General features: G+C 37.3%; 2 long non-coding RNA genes across 7 annotated transcripts in view; one reads left to right on the top strand and one right to left on the bottom strand.

Moving 5' to 3' along the window:
• LOC144291828 (uncharacterized) overlaps positions 1-8,356 on the bottom strand; it is a 196,386-nt gene extending 188,030 nt beyond the window's left edge. For all 6 annotated transcript variants that reach the window (XR_013359397.1, XR_013359396.1, XR_013359394.1 and 3 more), the window contains exon 1: positions 8,156-8,356. This is a non-coding gene — a long non-coding RNA (uncharacterized LOC144291828). The remainder of the gene's footprint in view (positions 1-8,155) is intronic.
• A 65-nt stretch (positions 8,357-8,421) lies between these two features.
• Positions 8,422-21,474, top strand: part of LOC144291990 (uncharacterized) — a 32,395-nt gene continuing 19,342 nt past the window's right edge. The window contains exon 1 of the long non-coding RNA XR_013359532.1: positions 8,422-8,640. This is a non-coding gene — a long non-coding RNA (uncharacterized LOC144291990). The remainder of the gene's footprint in view (positions 8,641-21,474) is intronic.

Genomic DNA, 21,474 nt, shown 5'->3' with positions numbered 1-21,474 from the left:
TGCAGATGAGTGGCATGGGGTGAATAGGAGGGACTACTACACAGCTCATGCATGACACTGCACCACTGGCTGTAGGAAGCAAGACCTGCCAAGGCTGATGAGGCAGGAGTGCAGAAGGGCACCGGTGGGGAGTGGCAGTAAAGCCTGCGTGTAGTAATGCAGGACTGAGCGAAAGGAAAAGAAGCCACTGAAGGGGAGAGTCACATAATCCTAACAACTCCAACCAAGCTGACCTAGTAATTTTCTTCAGGGATACCAGGCAGGCAAAGAACAGTTCAAAAGCCAGAAATTAGGTTGATCTAGGGTTAACCAGGCAGATGCGCTGAAAGACAAGGACACTATTCTCTAGTTCTATTCACCTAGATTATTCTAGTGAGTGTCTAATTTAGAGCCCTGTCCTTCCCTGTGTGTGGTTCTCACAGTCAGTTTTGTTAGTCAATTACCCACCTACCCACCGATGGCAGGGCACGGATTCTCAGCATTGTCGTGAAACATGTGCAGTTTGTTTACTCTACCTTTCCCTCTACCCCAACCTCAGAATGCACAGGTATTCACAGCTGAGGATGCCTACATGGCCTATCATCTCAGCATGCCCCATGCTGTAGGCATTTCTCAGTTTCTTCTCACATCTTCTGACATTGCTACTGAAATCAATATATTTATCAAATATCATTGGGTTGAGGGGCCAGCTACTCTGAAAAAAGGAGACTGCATGAGGAAGAGTTTAGAGAACAGGGCGGCCTAAGAAACAGGGAACTAGAAATGGAAGGACAAGGTCAGAAAGGTCAGAAAGACATTCTTCATGTAACAGTGAGGTCTCACATGAAGTTGTTTATTTTTCTGCATTATAGCAATGATTCACATCGCAATCACTAAAAGTTGTTAGACACACAAAACAAAGAATGAAAGGAGGGAAGATGGATTAAGGCTTATTCACTTACTAACTAGTTGTTTTACTTGGGAACGGAGACAATCTAATTTATCCACCTTTGTAAAATTGATAGAATGCTATTTATCTTGCAAGATTATTGGAGGCCCTCAATAGATATTATTTTGTGTTTCTTGCCCTCAAGACCTTGGTATGTGATAGACTAAGTGTAACAGAAAAACCAAAGTGGTATGTAGATATTGGAAGATATATTTTTGATTAATAATTATTCATACCAATTTTCCTGCTGGGAAATATTTTCAATTTTATTAGGTACCTTGAGTGCCTGAGTCTGGAAGATTTCTCATTCATTTTGAGAGACTTTTGTTTGTATTTGTCTTGGAGTGTGTATCATATCTTGTGCCCTGGCACACAGCATGACCAGCTGAAAAAGAAGAAAGGGACACTAGAGAGTCAAAGACCTGGAACTAGACCTACTTGATGGAGTGTAGCAAGTTATGGGGATAAACCCACCTTAAGGTACTGGAATAAAGTCTAGAGGGTAGAACAATATTTGAGATGCTTAGCAAAAGACTCGGTAAGCAGCCCAGATCACAGAAGCCCAACAGGAAGTACAAGATGGCTTTGGTAAGTTGGTGGAACATAGTAATGATCAGTATCAGTAGCAGAAATCTTAGGTCAATATTTGGCACTTAATTAAATGACTCAGTGGCAATTTTCAAGGATATTGATCAGCAGAAAACAAGTTTTTGGGTCTGAATGGCTTAAGCACTAAGACTCCCAAATTCCTAGGGGCTATGAAGTGCAAACTACAGGCAGATAGAATGAGAATCTGGGCAGAAGAAATCAGATTCAAAGAGTCAAGACAGGGAGGATAAGATTTTATCACAGACATTACTGGAACTGAGAGTAGAGCTGATTTAGTAAGACGAACCACAAGACGCTGAACATGCAGTTGGAGCTTTTGAGAGCATGTCTTTCTCCTCACCTCCCCCAACCTCCACATATGCAGACTGTTGGTAATTATTGGCCTTAGAACACTTGCTATCAGCACATGGAGACATTGCAAATAGAAGGCAGGTGATCCACTGGAGAGAGCTCCAGAACTTGATAGCCAGACTGGCCCCAAAAGGCAGCCTCTACCCTTCACATGTGTTGATGGAAAGGCAAACTTGGGAAGGATCCATGGACAATATCAAATCTGTAGCTGGCTGCCATGCAATCACAAGACAGCTGTGCTGTCACCTATCCCTTTGTGTCCAAACTCCTCAGCAGGACATGAAATGTTCTTCACAGCTCAACCTTCCCAGTCCCATCTCCTTTCTCTTCCCTCCTTGCTGTCTGGGAAACACCTACACATCCTTCAAGACCCAGCTAAAATGTCACCTTCTCTGTGGAATGCACCTACTCCCTTAGGCAACATGAATCACTCCTCCTCCATGCTCTCCAAGCAGAGTGCCTAGTGTCCTTTACCATCCAACACATTACATCATCTTCATCTCTTTACACCTCCATCTCTCCCACTGGAGGTGGACTCCTCCAGGGCAAAGACTGTCTTATTCACTCTTTTATCCCAGTACCTCAGTCTGTTCTTGCCATGATCTCATGTGGTTGCCCAATGAGGGCACAATGGCCCAGAAGGTTAAAATGGCTTTCCCAAAGATATCCAGCTAGTTGGGAGCAGAGCTGATTACAGCAGAACGAGGTCACCTGACTTTGAATCCAATGATTTTCTGTTCTGCATCCCGTCCAATGATTACAGTAATCTTTTAGATTCTGTAGCACCTTTAATAACATTCAAACACCTGTTCGCTTATTTCATGCTTTTATCATTCACCTGAAGTAGGTCAAGGGGGCCTCATTGCCTCCTTTTAGAGATTCCTGAATTGAAGCAGTTAGTGCATTGTTCAAAGTCTCAAAACCAGTCATTGAAAGATCCTCTCACTGGTGCTTATGCTTTGCTACCAGACCACCCTGTCATATGGCAGCACATATTGTTAGCTATTTGACATGGTTATCAAAACAACAGGAAGAAACCAGTTTAGACTATGCTGGTCACTGCTTGAGCTATTATTTATTCCTCCTGCAGTTTTAGAAGAAAAAAAAAAAGTTAGAACTCTCCCTAGAGGGATTCCACTAATGTGGGTGATTTATCACTGTCCTTTTCCCACATATATGTTTCAGGAGTTAAAAGTAGGGAAGCTGGAAGAAGGAGACCACCTGGGGCATTGTGAATTCTCTCTCTCAATCAGAGTCTTTGTCTATCTGGCATAGCTATTTGCTTGCCATGCATAAAAAAGCTTTTTACTATAGTGTATCTTAAAGAAAGGTACTTTCTGTTAACACTTATTTCCCTAAAGGAATATTTCATTGGGAATCTGGGATAAAACACTATTCTTAAGGAACACACCCAATGTGGATAGATCACATTTCATTCTTGTTTACAAGAAGAGGGATCTGTGTAAGCCCATATGGCACCATGTGGACATTTTAAAGGCAACACGTGTTTCATAGGTTACTCTGTAGTTTACTAAATAGGAGCCACAATGATTTGAAAGATAGGTCTTTCTCAATTACAATGTAAGTGAGATACTCTATTCCTAGTCCCCAGTGAAAGATTTTCTTGTCAGGGAGCATGTTTGTTAGCAACAAATGATGCTTTCTCAATACTATCTTGATTCCAAATATTCATACAGCTTAGCAAATGTCAGGGATAAAATATTTCTAGTCTTTTGTCCTGATAGTTTTTTTTTTAAAGCCAAAAAGCCAAATCTAATTAGTTGCATATGTAGGACTCAGTAATTTTAAGATTTTCATGCACGTTTCATAATGAGAATAGGGAATAGACTTTCTCAGTAGGGCACAAGAAGGAGTAGGGGTCTTTGATCCAGCAATTACAGAGAGTAGCCACAGAGTTTACAAGCAGATAGGACTATGTAGTGAGTTCCAGGGCTCACTGAAAGCTGAGATGGGCTTAGGCATTGTGAGATTTGCTCAGAAAAAAAATACCTTCTAAGAAAACATTTTTCTTATCCCTACATGACAACATTGCTACAATAGCTTCAAAAACAAATAATCAAGCCACAAATAGATGTATTTTTCTCCTAAGCAAAAAGAAAAAAAAAGAAAAAATCTAACTTAGTTGAACATCATGAGCTTTTGGGATATATTTATATTTGAAGAAGAGAGAAGATTGGGCTAGCATTTTCTATGAAAAAGGACCCACTGATATAGTCATTGTGTTTTCTCTTTAGTTTCCACAAATTTGTTTGAATTAAATCTTTATTTGATATGATAAAGAAAAATATGTTTGAATTGCTTCAAGAGTGTTGTACTATCACTCACAAGATTGGTGTGAGAGATGGATTTCAAAAAGGGGCCTCAACTGTTCCCCTCACCCACAACTCTTTACCTTTTTCAATGTGACTCTACAGCTCCTCCCTTCAGAAGAAGATGTAATCTCTTCCTCTGCTCCTTGAACCTGGGATGGCCGGAAATTTGCTTTGGCTAATAGGATATGGCATAGATAATTATGTGCCAGTTCTGTTCTTAGGTCTCAAAATGCCTTGTTTGTGTCTGTTCTTTCTCCTGGGCGTTTGCATACACTACAAAAGTCAGCTCAGTCCAGCCTGTTTTAGGACAAGAGACCAAGTGGAACAAAGCTAAATTAACCCAGCTAAGGTCTTCGTAGACTGGCCAACTCCTGGCCAAATTGCAGATGATTACTGACACATGAACAAACTTAGCTCAGATAAGCCAATTTAGAAGCACCCAGGTAACTCAAACACCTGAACAAACTGAATCCCGTAGGATGCCCCCAAATTTTGGATTTGCTTATTATGCAACATTGTTGTGGCAAAGATAAATGATAAAGTTGGTAAATATTTACTTACCTTGACACTTCCAATCATACCAAAGCCCCTCTAGTTCTGAAACTTTCACTTAAAAATGTACAGGTTAAGCAAAATGCTACTTTCAAAAAGAAAAAAAAAAGCATCAACTTTGCTTTCTACCAAAAGATGGTATGGGTAGGTCTCTGGATCTACCAACACACGCACTTACAAGTAGCCTTTCACAGCCTAATTTGTCAGTGGAGAACCTTCTGCAGAGGGGGTGGTCTTGTGCTTGCTTCGGCAGCACACATGCTGAGGAGGGGCGGTCTTTCTTAGGTTCGTTTTTTTCATGGTTGAACTGTAACCCAAGTTAATTTCTAATTTGCTGATGTTTTTCCTGCTGTTTCCTCTGTCCAGTTTTTGTGACATTCACTTTTTTTCTCTAAGGCATATTTTATCTGCCTACATCTGGAATATAACTTTGCTTTAAGGCACTGTCTTTTGGAAAGGGGTATCTAATACATCTGATAAACCATAAGGTTCTTTCTATTGCAAAGCCAGATAGACAACAAGTAAGCCATTTTTATAGGAGAGTTTGGTTTCTAGAGGAAAGTGAAGTCTTACTGAGTAATCTGAAAGTGAGGAAACTAATCAAACAGGACTGGACCATGGTTCACCTGGAAAAAGCAGAAGCCAAAGGAGTGCAGAGGAATAACTCACATCTCGTGGAAATTCGAAAGATAGGAGTTCATAATAAGTACTTCTCTTGAGTTCTCTAAGTCATTGCAGAGAACACTGGAAATCATAATTTGATGATCTTGTCTTATAAAGGATGCAAAATCCCAGGTTCAACTTTATTAGAACTATTACTTGACTCAATTTCCTCATCTGTAAAATGGGGATAATAATACCTGCCTCACAGGGTTGGAAGAGGATTAAGTGAATGAATATTTGTAAAAAACAGTGCCTGACATGTGGCAAATGCGTGTTAAATGAAAAATTACAAACTAGAAGCTGAAGACTTCAGTTTCTAACCTGGCAAATTAGCTAGAAGTCATCACTTGAGCCTAACAAATAAAAAGCTGAAATTAAAAAAAATCAACAATCCCTTTTAAGTTCATCAGAGAAGTGAGATCAGAGGGCAAACCACTGCCTGTCCCCGAAATTGGAGAGACAGACAAGCGAATACAGAAAAATCACAAGTTATGGGGGCAGAAATCCAGCAGCATACCACCCCAGGGGAACCAGTGGCAGGGCAGGAAAACAGAAACTGCAATAACGAATTGCAAGGGGCTCGGAATAGACAAATCTGAGAGCTAAAAGCTTCAGGGAACTCAGTAATGGGGGAGCTCTCACACTTTTGTGAATTTTACCTTTAGAAGTTTCATCAAGTTCTCACAGTATACATTGGAGGAAAAACCCATCCTGCTTCTTGTAGGGTTGAGGTGAAAGAAGCCATTTTGAAATATTCCAGTGCATCTGTTCTTCTTAAAAGATCTGCCTTCAGGATAAACTAATTAATTAGAGCCCAATATGCAATGTGCTGGAGTTTTATCAGAGCCTAATTGACTGCAGGGAAGGGAAATACCCAACTTTGGCTCACTCCAGCCATCCTGCTCCTCTTGGGGGGGGGGGGGCAGACCGAGAAGCACATGTGAAGTTCACATTCCAGAGATAGAGAGTCATTAAAAGACTGAAGCTACTCATAGGACTATAGAAAACTTTGCCTCCCACCACATTACCACCACATTACTAAGGGCCTATTTATAGCATTTCCTTTCATCCAGTGCATCATGTCTGTCTATCAAGAAAAAAAATTACAAGACAAATCGAAAAGGCAAAAAATACAGTTTGAACAGATAGGGCAAGCATTAGAACCAGAGTGAGACATGGCAAAGATGTTGGAGTTATCAGACTGGGAATTTTTTAAAAAGATGGTAGGATCATGATCAAGCCAATTATATTAATCAGCAGTCATTAGGAATATAAAGTGTGGTCTCTGTTTCTGTGCATATTGTGATTCAGTTGGGAAGATGGAACCCACTGGCAGAGGTGAGATGAAAAACTTGATTAAATAACTCAGCAACACAAGTACGTAAATCCTAAGAAAATCAAATCCGTGAGATTCTAGATTAAAGGAATTTTCAGTATGGGATGGTATCAGGGAGCAGTTTCTAGAAAACCTAAGATCTGGTGTGAGTCCAGGGAGGGCATAAGAAAATGAAAGTCGAAGATTAAAAACAAGGTTGTCAATCTTTTTCACTATGAAACTAACTCAAATCCCTAGAATCACCCACAGTAACCTAAAAAAACAATTTATGCTCAGTCTTCTGGCCCGTGGAAGGCGTTTATGCGGCTTCCAAATAATTTAGACCCAGAGGAAAGAGTACACATTGAGAGGATCTGGTCTGATATTCGAGATGCTTCTGAGAGCATCACTTTCTGAAACAGCAGAATACTAAGAAGTCAACTGTGAGAAAGTGAAAATTAACTTAGAAGCAACACTGGAATTGTCAACTACTTCTTTTAATTTTTTTTGTCTTCCTGAAAAAGATGAATTTGGTACATGGTAATTAGCTGCTCTGCTTTGCTTCCTCTTTGCAACCTGATGGGCCCTACCTTATGAAACAATCGTCGTTCCGCACTGTAGACATTTCTTAACAAATGGTGAAAGCGTGTGCTCACCCAGACGGATGAAAACACCGTGTGGAATGACAGGAAGCTGTGTTAGAGGGCAAGATTGCTGTGGATGTGCAGTTCCTCCATCTAAGGTGTTGGGGACGTTCATTCCTTTTCAAATCTTTTGGGAAGGTGGATACAGCAGTTCAAGAAAGGAGATGCCACTATTCTGACAAGTTAATTAAGCTTTCACTTCTGAGTATTATATGTATGGCAAAGAAGAAAAACCTTAATTTTCTTTGTACTGTCTGACAAAAGAGAAACAGAAGATAAATGCAGGCAGATTCTTTCAAAGTTTTTCTTATTACTGATTCCTAGTCTGCAGAACAGACGTTTTAAAGCCTAAATCAGAACAAATGAAAAGTCTCAGCATCTTTTATCTTTCTGTAATTTACATATGTATATACATATATCAATAGATATAAGGATGTTATTCACCAAGATGTGAAAGCTGAAGAACCCACACTTGGGTTCTTCCCTATGTGTGCTTCCTTCACTTCCACTTCTTTTCACCAGGGTAGAAAATGAACTATCCATTGTGGGAAGCAGAGTTTTGCACCCCAGCCCCACCGATTTTTACTCCATGATGTTCCATCTGGTTATATTACATGGCAAAAGGAAGTTTGCAAATGCAACTAAGTATACTTTAAGGAGAGTATCCTAGATTATTCAGGTGGACCCAATATCATCATGAGCCCTTAAGATCAGAAAAGGAAAGCGCAGACGTTCAAAGCATAAGATGAATTCAACATACCTCTGTTAGCTTCGTGATGAAAGGGGTCACATGGCAAGGAAATGGGAACTTCAGTCCTACAACAGAAAGGAACTGAATTCTGTCAACAACAGGTAAGCTTGAAAGAATATCCTAAGTTCCAAGTGAAAACTATCACCTTGACTGACACTTTGATTTTATGATGGTGGGATCCTAGATAATACAGCCATGCTGCGCAAGAATTCCGACCTACAGAGACTATGAGCTAATAAGTGGGTAGTGTTCTAAGTTGCTAAGATTGTGATGATTTGTCAAGGCAGCAATAGAAAAGTAACATGTCTGGATGTTAACCAAGATATTGTCTTACATTTAAGTGATAATGTTATAATTTGTCTTTTTTTAAAGATATTGTACACATTCTTGATAAACACCACTGAATATACAATATACATGTTGTATATACACATACACATATCTACGCAGATCACTTTCTAAAGAAGTTTTCTCCCTCAAAAATGTTTCTTCAGGTAAGTCTTCAAGTGAATTACAAGCTATTTTCTAATTGAACTAATTTACATGAATCAAGAGGCTAATATACATATACACATTTAAGGTCTTATTAAATAGGGTTGTGGCTAGATATTTGAGATCAAGGACTATGGATCTAGGAAGGAAGTGCTATAATGGGCATCTATGGTTTGCTGCCTGACACTGTTTCTCCTCCTTCATGGTACAGAGACAATGTTTCTCTGCACAACACCCAAACACACACACACACACACACACACACACACACACACTCTTGCCCTCACTGTTAGCATCTCGTTTGGGTAGAACTAAACCCCCTTCAACTTCCAGAGGTGGACCCTGGTTGCATTAGGCTAATCTGAATTCACCATCCTTATGACCATGGTAGATGGTTTAAGAATGGGTACTTTATTCAGACATAATCCAATCGGCTCATTTTGTTACATCCCCCTGGTCCAAGGATATTGGTTTGTGGTCTAGGTTAGGCCAATCAAAATGAACCTAAAGGATTTTGCTAAGAATGCCAGGACATAGAATCCTTCCTTCCTTGGCGGGCACAAACAAGAAAGCATGAAACCCCAGTTGTTGCTGGAAGCAGTCTTAGAGCTGCAAAATGAGAACCTACTTGAGATTAAAACCAACATTAAGGAAGTGGAATAGAGACAACAAAAATACAGAAATAGCCTCACAAATGCTGTTAGGCCCCAGTGAATTCTCTTCTGCTCCTAGACTCCAGTTAGATGAGCCAGTAAATTTCCTTTTTTAAATAGAGCCAGTCTTGGTTGGGTTTTCTGTTTCTTGCAGTTAAAACATCCCTAAATTGCAGAAAGTGAAGGGAAAGTGAAGAGTAGAGAAGACAAACTCATACCTCGCAATGTTGTTCAAGGCTAGTTAGGCCTGCGGTTAGCCTTGACCACCTTGCTTCTCTCAGGTGTGAGTCTAGGTCATAATTTCCCGAGTGCAGCTCTCCCAGAATACGCAAGGCCATGGGATAGTAAGCATCTCACAGGTTTCTTTTGCTTATTCTCTTCAGTACATTCCTTCACCTTCGGTTGTGATTTTTTTCTCTAAGTAACCTACCTTTTTCTTTACATGGGAGTTCTCATGTGATTATTCGGGAAAAGTTGATGAAAGATGAAAGCAAATAATCATTAGAGGCAATGAACTGTTGGGAGACTTCTTATTTGGGGGCTATATTTCTATTTGGGGACTTTTGTGTTCCAGGCCATTTAATTCATCCACTGTCCTTGCATTTGTCTTACGTCCATCTCTTCACTCGATATATTTCTTCCCATCACATTCTGAGCAGATTTTGCAAAAATGATGAGTGAAAAATCTCAAAATATATTAGTGCTAGTGAAAGGAAAAACAAAAGATAATCTTGGCCTCTTTTGCATTATCCACCTGACAATTTGCCCTGAAGTAATCCATTGAGGCAAATTGAGAAATCTGTGTCACTTATACACATATTTGAACAGAACTGCCAAAGCTTGTCCAGACAAGTTTTCTCACTAGGCAAAATCCATTTATGACAAATCCTTATTCATTTATTTTCAATATTACGTTATGGTAATATGTATATTTACACATATGAACATTACATACCCTATACTGAAAATCCTTAATCATGAGATAAATCTATTTCTTTTAGGTTATAAATTATAAGAAGATCTAGCTGAGCTTTATACTAAGAGAAAATTGTAAAAGAGGGCCACCTGGGTGGCTCAGTGGTTGAGCGTCTGCCTTCAGCTTAGGTCGTAATCCCAGGATCCTGGGATCGGGTCTGCATTGGGCTCCCCGCAGGGAGCCTGCTTCTCCCTCTGCCTGTGTCTCTGCCCCCTCTGTGTCTCTCATGAAGAAATACATAAAATCTTTTTTAAAATTGTAAAAGAAAAATAGGTAAGATTAGTAGTAAACCCATATATAGTTTTTTTTTTTTTCATGTATTAGTCCAATTTTGGTATGGGTTTTTTTTTTAAGTTTTTATTTTAATTCCACTTATCATACAGTGTTACTCATTTCAGGTATACAATATTATAACACTTCCATACATCTTCCGGGTCTCCTCATAAGCGCACTCCTTAATTCTCATCACCTGATTTAACTCATCTTCCCACCATGTCCCTCTGGTAACCACTAGTTTGTTCTTTATAGTTAATCTGTTTCCTGGTTTGCCTATCTCTCTTTTTCCCCTTTGCTTTTTTGTTTTGTTTCTTTCTCTGACCGAATAATTTTGCTTAGCATAATAACTCACTGGTTTTGTAAATGGCAAGATTGCATTCTTTTTTATGGCTGTGTTCATCAGTAGATGGACATTTGTGTTGTTTCCATAGTTTGGCTACTGAAGATAATGCTGCTGTAAATATTGGGGCATATGTATCCCTTTGAATTTGTGTTTTTGCATTCTTTGGGTAAATATCTAGTAGTGAAATTGCTGGATTGTAGGGTTGTTCTATTTTTAACTTTCTGGGGAATCTCCATACTGTTTTCCAGAATAGCTGCACTAGTTTGCATTCTCACCAAGAGTGCGAGAGGGTTCCCCTTTTTTCACATCCTTGCCAATACCTGTTGTTTCTTGTGTTGTTGATTTTAGCCATTCTGACAGGTATGAGACGATATCTCATTGTAGTTTTAATTTGCATTTCCCTGATGTTGAGTAATGTTGAGCATCTTTTTCATGTGTCTGTTGGTCATTTGTATGTCTTATTTGGAAAATGTATATTCATGTTTTCTGCTTATTTTTTTAAGGATCTATTTCTTTATTTTGGGGGGACACACCTGAGAGAGCATGTGAATGGGAGGAGGGGCAGGAGGAGAGGAATAGAGAATTTTCAAGCAGACTCCGCACTAAGTGTGGAGCCTGACATGGGGCTTAATCTCATGACTTGTGAGATCATGACCTGGGCCAAAACCAAGAGACTCATGCTCAACCAACTGAGCCACCCAGGCACCCCTCTTTTGCCTATTTTTTAACTGGATTATTCGTTTGGGGGGTATTAAGCTTTGTTGCTGTTTTTTAAAGTGACAGAACTTTATTAAATGCACTACAAAGGAGCAGTGGCCAGGACAGCAAAGGAGAGACTGTCTGTGCTGAGGGAGTGGTGAGGGGCCATAGTTATAGGGAGGAGTAAGGGAAGATGGAGACATATGGAATTTTCCCTTTTTTGGTAATCTTAGGAAGTGTACCTGGTGGTAATTTGTCACTTACGGCTTTTGGCTATTTCAAGGTGGGTGCCTTAATGAGACTGTCTGCATTCAGCTCGGTGGTCACTGTGGGTCCTTTTGCCTTGGACGTTGAGTTTTATAAGTTCTTGTATATTTTGGCTATTAACCCTTTATTAGGCATGTCATTTGCAAATATCTTCTCCCATTCTGTATGTTGCCTTTTAGTTTTCTTGATTGTTTCCTTCACTGTGCAGAGCTTTTTATTTTGATGGAGTCCCAATAGTTTATTTTTGCTTTTGTTTTCTTTGCCTCAGAAGACATATGTAGAAAAAAGTGGGTATGGCAGATGTCAGAAGGCTTATTGCCTGTGTTTTCCACTAGGATTTTTTATGGCTTCAGGTCTCACATTTAGGTCTTTAATCCATTTTAGATTTATTTTTGTGTTGAGTGTAAGAAAGTGGACCAGTTTCATTCTTTTGCATGTTGCCATCCAGTTTTTCCTTCAGTATTTGTTGGAAAGACTCTCTTTTTCCTACTGGATATTTTTTTCCTGCTTTGCCAAAGATTAATTGACCATATAGTTATGAGTTCACGTCTGGGTTTTCTATTCTGTTCTATTAATCGTGTGTTTATTTTTGTACCAGTACCATGCTGTTTTGATCACTGTAGCATTGTAATATAACTTAAGTTTGGAACTGTAATGCCTCAGCTTTGCTTTGCTTTTTCAAGATTTCTTTGGCTATTTGGGGTCTTCTGTATTTCCATACAAATTTTGGGATTGTTTGTTCTAGTTCTGTGAAAAATGCTGTTGATATTTTGATACGGATTGCATTAAATGTCTAGGTTGTTTTGGGTAAGTATAGACATTTTTAACAATAATTGTTCTTCAAATCCATGAGCATGGTATCTTTCCATTTCTTTATGTCCTCTTCAGTTTCTTTTATCAGTGTTTTAGAGTTTTCAGAGTATATGTCTTTCACTTCTTGATTAGGTTTATTCCTAGGTTATCTTATTTTTGGTGCAATTGTAAGTGAGATTGATTCCTCAATTTCTCTTTCTGCTGCTTTATTATTACTGTATAGAAAGGCAACACATTTCTGTAAGTTGATTTTATATCTTGCAATTTTACTGAATTCATGTATCAGTTCTAGCAGTATTTTGGTAGAGTCTTGGATTTTGTATATAGACTATCATATCACCTGCGAATAGTGAGTTTTACTTCTAAAGAAACTCATGCATATTTCAAGTTCCTACTTCAAGACTCTTCTCTAAGTTTTAATGGCTGCGTAAAATTCCTTTAATATGGATAAAATTTTTGTTATCTTAAAATAATTGGTGAAAGGCTTAATGTACAAGTATAATTTTTTTCATACTAAAGTTAAATGTCAGTTAAACTTTCCTGTGAAAAGGTTTAATAGTGGATACAATAGTAGAGACCAAGAGAAAGAAGTATAAAAGTTGGAAAAAGGAGTTTAAGAAGTTGGAAACAAATTGCAATTTTCATAATAAAATTATGTTTTAAACTTTAGCCTGTGATAGCAAATTTACCTGCGACTACTTTTCCTAACTAAGATTATTTGTCAAAGACCTGAGAAAATAACCAAATCAGCTTCCCCTATTTTGTTTTAATTGCTCTATATCCTTAGGTATTGCCTAATAGAAGATTAGAACTGATGGAAAGAAAGTGGACTTTCTTTAGAATTGTTTATATTTGGGGGCTGAAAATCTTTCTTTGTATTATTAACTTTTAACACTATAATTTTAACATCTTCTATTTCTTCCTCAAGCCAGTTTGCTAAAACCTCATGTTACATGTTGATATTGGTCAATTAAATCTGAAACATTCTCATAACCAGGGTTCTTTGGAGCATCTTTTCTCAGGATCTTTACTACTTTAAAGTACATTCTGAATTTCTAAGAGGGATAACGATTTTCAATCTCATGGTATCTTTTTGTTTTCTTCCAGAACACCCATGTATACCTCATATGACACAAGTATTTCTCAGAAAACCTAGATAGATAGATAGATAGATAGATAGATAGATAGATGTAAAAGGAAAACTGTGCTGTTATCATTAGTCCAAGGTCAGTTTCTCAGTCCTTATCTGGACCAGTTAATTTTGCTTTTCCTCAATACTTGAGCTTTTGTCTACCTCCTTTCCACCTTTCTACCAGGCTCATAAGTGAGGTTGAAAGTGATGGTGCCATCACCATTAGTCCAAACTTATCCTAGTATTAGAGAAGACAATCTACAGTATAAATCTATTTCAATTTAAGTTAATAACAGTACCTGTTACATTCAAAAGGCTGACTTCTACCATTCTAGAGAAAGGTTAGCTCTTCTCCCAGATTTCTCCTTCCACAATTTTTTTCTCTTCTCAGAATCTGCTAAAGAATTTAGAGTGGAAGACATGTAATGATATCTGATGTTGTTGATACAACCAAATGCCTTCTTTTCAGGTTTGAACAAAGAAGAACAAGACTACTAAAAGTGAAATTAGAGTGTTGGTTCCAATTGCCAAATAATCATTTATTTTCAAACTTTCCCATTCTTATCTTAGTGTATTGATATTCCTGTCTTTTTGCTCTTGCTCACTTCTTTAAAAATCATATTTTTATTTTTTAGATATTATTGTATTGGAATGATATTAATACTATTGTCATATCATCAAGATTACATGTGCATTTCTAAGTGCACATGTTTATTCAGATTTGAAAAAAAATGCATGTGGTCAAAAGTATGCAATTATAATGATCAAGCATCTATGAAATAAAAAATTAAAAGATCAAAGAATTTTAGGAAGAGGAACCCAGAATATCATGCTATACAAGACGAATGGTTTCTCAGAAAGCTTAGGATTAAAAAAATGTGTGTGTGTGTGTGTGTGTGTGTGTGTGTATGTGTGTGTGAGGTGGATCTGAAGGATTCAATATGACCAAAAAAAAAAAAAAAAAAAAAGAAAATCCTGCTTGCATCCTAAAGGACATAAAAAGCACCATCCTGTATTCTTAAAGCTTTATATGTGACTATAAGCAGAATCAATAAAAGGAAGACTTATGAGATGAATTGTAACTCAGTCTAAGTAAGAATAAAGCCTGCACCTGGATTCTCTGATGCCTTGTCTCCATGATCAAGAAGAAAGTCATAATGTTCTCCTAATCTCTATTTTTATATCTTTAATGTTAAATTTTTAATTCTTTCAAATTGGTCATCTATGCTAATTGTGCCATTAACATCATTATAAAAAAGTCCTAATATCCACAGGTTTACACTAATAAAGACCTCATGGAATTCATTCCTTCTATTTTACCAGTTTTAAGTGAGGCACCTCAGTTAAGCTTGCAATCCTCTTAGTTCTAATTGTTCTGTACCCAAGACGTCCTCTGAAACAATGACTCATTGTTCACTGTACTATTTTTCCAAAGTTGCAGATTTTATGTCCTTAATTCCCCTTAGAACCATTTCATTTCTATTGAAATGGGACTACATATTATATAAATAATAATTTCACACCCTTCATTACTGACAAGCTACATTACGGAGGATGGAAAGGACCCAGAATTAAATGTACCCTTTCTGCCATTATTTCCTCATAACCTTTGCTTTGTATGCTCACTTCTCCATTGAGAGATGGTTGAAGCAGTCCAGCTTTCAGTACTATCACCATGGCTCTGTGTAAGTTTGAGCTATGAGAGGGCCTGCCTTCGAAACATCAACATGTAGTCTACTGAATAGAAGAGGATAATGGGAATGAGTCACTTGAGGAAGAGATTGGACTAATTAGAGGTCAAAAAGGACCATTTATCAATATTGTGTACTTTGTGTTACCAGCTCAATAGATTTTGGTTCAAGTATGCTGAGATCTCTTATCTGATAGAAAAGTTTCTTCTTATTTATTTAAAACACTGAGCTTGCATTTTGGCCAGCAAATGAAGTCTTGTGGGACTTCTCTAAGTCTTTCAACACATGCAAAGTGAAGAATTAGAGATATGCAAGCCAGGTCAACAGACATTTTAGTGGTTCAGGCTCAAATTCCTTCTCCATATCAACATATGGACCAAAACCAAGTGCAGGGCTTAGTTGAGTTTTTAAATTTCCAATTAAATTTGCATAAGGCACTTTGCTTTGAATTAAAAGAGATGCCGAAAGTCCTCCAGAACCCCGAGAAACCCTGAAAGTCACAAATGAGGGTGTGTAATGATCAGGAATGATTGACGCTTAGGATAATAAGAACTGGGATATGACTAAGTTCAAGTTTATCCAAAATATTGAAAACCATTTCCTATCCTAAATTATGAAAAGGAAAAAAAACAGTGTTAGTGGGAGTGAAAAGACTCAAAGGGCATTTGGACAAAAATGACTATAAATGGAATGATAGCAAGCTCTGGTAATTATACAGAGCTGCAAAGTTTTTAGAAATTTTGATTGGTATCTCATGGGCTTTTTTAGCTTTGACACTTGCTTCCTGATGCGTTAAAAGTGTCCGTTTTTTTTTTTTCTCTCCCATATCTTTTGCAATACTTGGTATAACTATTTATTTTCCTCAAGTTTGATAAGGAATAAGGCTATAAACCAAGGAACAAGAGAGTTCAATTCAAAGGAAATGGTTTTACACCTTACTAGTGTAGTTAGGGGAAAAAAAAAATGGTTCATCAGTTACCAAATAACTCCTCCCTAGAAACACTTCAAATTAGATTCCTGCTATAAGCTACAGAGGTGTGGTGGAACTGAAATTGCTGGTGTTTCCCCATAGCTGATCATACATGGAGCTCTCCCATGCTCCGGGTTTGTTTGGGACCTCAAAAATCTTCTGCGCCATCTAATGGAAACAATGCAAACTGCAGCTTACTTTGGTGGTCAATACTCTCCAGTTCTTCAGCACAGATCAATACAGAGTAGATGGAAGCTATAGAAACTTAACAGATCAAATACCAGCCGCTAAATGTAATGGCTTGGGGGAGTTGGCCCTCAGTTTTATAGTGTACACAATTCAAACTTGCCCAGGGTAGTATGATTTCAACATGCAAACAAATTAAAATATACTGTATCCATTCATAGCAGACAATGGGGTTTAACTCACATGATTTGCCAAACCAAGATCCAGAAGATTCCAGGTTTTATTTTTTTTCAACTAGAGCATTCATTTGCAAGTTAGTGCTGTATTTCTTTTTCACATCTATGCTACAAGTACAATGTCATTTAATTTTCAAGGTGTTTATCACTTTCAAAAACCGTGAATTTCATGAATGGCACGCCAGAGTCTACACCAAGAATTGTAAACTCTAATGCAAACAGAGCTAAGGACGTAATTTAAATTAAAAGTGAAGAAAGTGAAGAGGGTATGGTGCAGTTAAGTATGGGGTCTTGGAAAAGTGAAATCATACTCTCTGAAGGGAATGAGTGCTACTCAGCAACAGGTGATTGTCGTCCAGTGACAACGTCCAACAGAAGTCAGAAATCTGTAATCTTATGTATATTTCCTTAGTTTTTAAACACTTGTTCACACCAAATGCATCTGTGGTCCAGATATGACCTAGAACTAAGACCCACCATTTGTGGTTGCTGGTTTACCATAATCCAAGGTAACATAATGAGAATATAGTTAAAAGTCCCAGTTACCGGAATCACTTGGGTTGCAAATCCTTTGAGAAATAAGTGCTCTTATATTTTAATTAATATGCATAGATTTGTCTTAACTCTACACGGTGATGGAGAGTATCAAATCACACATATTGTACAATCCTTCTATTATTCTTGGCCAAGTAGATCTAAGTCTAAAATGCACTACATCCATAGCCAGACTGTCGCCTGTACAGTCCTGGGATAAAAGGCAGCTGTCCTATTTTGTCAAACCACAGTTTCTATTAGTCCCAGCCCTTGAATTGGAGACAAGCACACACAAATGAATGAAAAGTGGATTTCAGCATTTGAAAGGTGTTTTCATGTAATCATCAATATACTTTTATATATCTTGGGCAAAAAAATGTAAAGGAAGTGACTAGCAATTAACTAAAATTCAAACATGTAGAGAATATAAAGAACAATAAAAGATATGAGGTGTTAAAATGAATGAACCCAACCAAAGATACGTTTTCTCCCTAAAAATGTTTTAGATTTGAGGGTTTGTTTGTTTTTCAATCCTTACCCTCTACTTTCCAGACTCTGTTGCTTGCTACCTCACTATTTTGAATTATTTCTGAAGACAAAGTCCCTTTAAATAGAATGTCTTTTTCCCTCTCTCATAGACTCATAGTGCCTGGAGGGACTTCTTTTATCAGTGTTGGGGCAGGTGAATGCCCAATCCACATACTTTCTAACGGTATCTTTGACAGCAGATTAGCATCTTATAGATCAAAATGTCCCATCTTGGTAGCCAGTATTAACCTGCCTCTCCACTGGTCAGTTGTTCTGTTCCACAACTGGATCCTGAGTTCAGGAAACACTCATAGTACAATGCACATTAAGGACTTAGCACAGCAGTGGGCATATACAACATAGATAATCATTATTCTCCTCCAGGGCCTGCCAGAAGAGATGCTCCTTTTTACTTTATAAGAAGCAAGTAGGGATTCTATGGTGACAAAAAAGCTTAGCAAGAGTTGAATCTCCTTCCTGTGCGTTCCCTTTTGCATAGTGTACCTGTGTCTGGTGTTTTGTGGGATGGAGGTGGAGGGAGAACTTCATCAGCAGTGAAGCAGGAAGAAAGGATGGTGGTGAGATAATTCCAGCTGAAGGGACTAGTCTGATCACTACTATCATCATTATTAAAATATTTCAAAAAAAATTTCACATTCATTTCTTGTCCGTCACTTTTCAAGTTTCTTAAAAGCAAGAGCTATGTCTCTTTTCCTTTGCAATCTTCTAGTCTACCTTAACATCCAGTCATACATGTAATAGGTTTTCAAAAAATGAATGACAAATAAATACATGAGTAAGATACCAATTATTTTTGTTTCATTATAAATATTATCTTTGGGATTTCAGACGGTTAACAACGTATTTGCAAACAGCAGTTTATCTGTTGTACATTGATATTAATCCTCCTTTATGGAAGTTAGGATTCACTGATGGCAATGCACTGCAATCTCCATAAGGTATAGAGATAATGAGTTAATATTTACCAGATAAAATAATTTTGATGCTTTGTTGACCATTTTGTGAGACTTACTATTGCCTCCTCGGTGGCATACTGAATTGGGGTTAGATAGTTAAGAAGCTTAGATAAAATTAAATCGTTAACTTTCTTCTTTAATACTTAACTAAGAAATTTGAGTAGATTTTAAAACAAAATTATATTTAGAAATGGATATCTTCAAGGTACGAGCTACTGAGAATTCTCTAAATGGTCCATAAATGACACATTGTACACTCTAGTCCTTTAATCTTATCTGACTTCTTACTTTTGCTATCTCATAAATGAGGCTCAGCACACCAGATATTCTCTGAAACTATGACCTAGTAATGATGATTCACTATTCCCTCTATGAAATATCCTTGCTTTAATCTCAACTTCACCTTCTTCCAGTCTTGGATCTACTGACCCTAAATTCAGGTTCTGTTTTTGCCTTTTCCCAGCGTTATTAAGTTCTTCAACATTTGAATCTGAAATATTCATTTTCTCCATACAAGCCTATCCCATTATATCCTAAATGTCCCCAGTTTTTTTTTTTTAATTGTTCCTAGTTTTTTAAGGCCCAATCTATTCTCCTCCCCACCACCTTCAGCCCTGTGAGACCCAGCTACTATTCCTGGACTAAGAAACAGTCACATGAAAGAGCTTTTTTGTTCCACCCTGTTAATAGAATGAAAAAAAAAATTATGAAGCTTGGAAAACTGTCATCTTGTTTTGTGCAAGGAACCCTAGGCAGTTCAATGTTGGGAATTCAGCAAATTTTAGATTTATAAAATCCATTCACTCTAATATATTTTAAATGCCAAAATATTATGGGAACATTGTTCCCAAGAGTTAACAATCTGGTTTGAAGGCATAAGTGGCAGGGGTTGATGGCAAGAGAACCAGAAAAGGCCATTTCTCTCAGCTGAATCATGAGCACTAGGGATTGGCTAAGAACATGTCAGTAGAATGAAGCAATTCCTATGGAATGAGCCTTGGCCAGGAAAGCACATTGATGTTGGACAGAGGGACCGCAATATCTATGGTTTCAGCTTTGTTGCAGCAAAATCTTAATTAACATGATTCTCTCCCTTTGGCTTTCACTGTCTTTTAGATTTGCAAGGAAAAGGATTATAACATATGAGTACCGGAAAACCATTCTTTCCTCTTCAGGGTTTGATGGCATCCTCTTTTGCGCAGAGGATTAATTATTAACTCACATTTATTATCATATTAACACTGTGTATTTTCTCAGTTTTAAAAATAATATATGCCCATTATACTAATTGGGAAATTTCAAAAGTATAAAGAAGAAAATTATAATTCACAAATTAGATAAAACAATTGTTAATTTTTTGCTATGTTTCTTGTCAGTACTTTATGTATCTTTAATTATTTATAATCATGCCATCCTGTCTTTTACTATTTAAAAATTCATTTAAAATGTTCTTTTATTCATTTAAAAATGCTTTTTGAGCATATTTTGAATGTATCTATGTCCTTAGGATTTTGCTTATATAAATAGACCATAATTTACTTCGCCATCCTCCTTTGTTACCCACTGTGGTTGTGATTATTTGAGATTATGCTTTATTTTCTCTTCCTCAAATAAATGAAGTATAATTACTAAATCTAAAGGTAGACTCTCCCATCCTGTGAGGTCATTAACTTGGAATGAAAATGATTCAGGGGGAATTGGAACAACAAATTTTTGCCTGTCCATGATATAGTTCAAAGTTGGACAATGAACTGCTTAGCTATTAAATCAAGTCTAATAATGTCTGATACGTCACTGAGAAAAATCATCTTTACATATTTTACCAAAAGGAAATGTGGGAATTGAAAAGGTTTATTATCTGAACTTAACCCAATATTTCATATTCAGGGTCTGTGTTAAACATTGTGTAACGTCTTCTTACAGAGTTTCATTAGACCAGAACTCTGGTGCTATTCATTTATGCATATGTACGTTTTTATTTTAAAATACTCTTAACAAATGATCCTTTTATATATATACTATAAATCCAATCCAATATTTATAAAGAAACAATAGGCATTTCTGTATTTTGTGTTCAATATATTGTTCATATTGAATTCTCCATAGACAGTAATAAGCAAACAATATAAGCCCATCAATATTAAATACAAAATCTTAATCACAAATGAGTTGTAATTGGATTCAATTGCAAATGGGTTTTTTTTTTTTCCCTCACAGCACAATTAAAATTTACTCACAGATTTTTCCATTAGAAAATAAAATCAGCTGCTTAGTTCTAAAAATGTACTGTGACAAGAGCAAGGACATTTTCTCTCTGCTGGTTTTGTTTCTTGGGCGCTATAATACTCTGGGTTTCAGTACTCAGTATCAGTAACCTATTCTGCAGGGGCAAGGATTCTTTTAAGATAAAAGAGTCTAAGACATTGCGAAGCAATAGTATCATAAACTACTTAGACGCCAGTTGCCCGGAAGCCCAAGGCATCTTCCCTCCAAATATATCCTGGGCTCATATATGTTAAGATTAAATCAAAAGCACATTTCTGTGGAAGTTCATG

This window comes from Canis aureus, chromosome 20, assembly GCF_053574225.1.
Source record: "Canis aureus isolate CA01 chromosome 20, VMU_Caureus_v.1.0, whole genome shotgun sequence".
In the NCBI taxonomy this organism is placed as follows: domain Eukaryota; kingdom Metazoa; phylum Chordata; class Mammalia; order Carnivora; family Canidae; genus Canis; species Canis aureus.
Note: the sequence above shows the minus strand (reverse complement) of the source record. Positions and strands in the feature narration are given on the sequence as shown.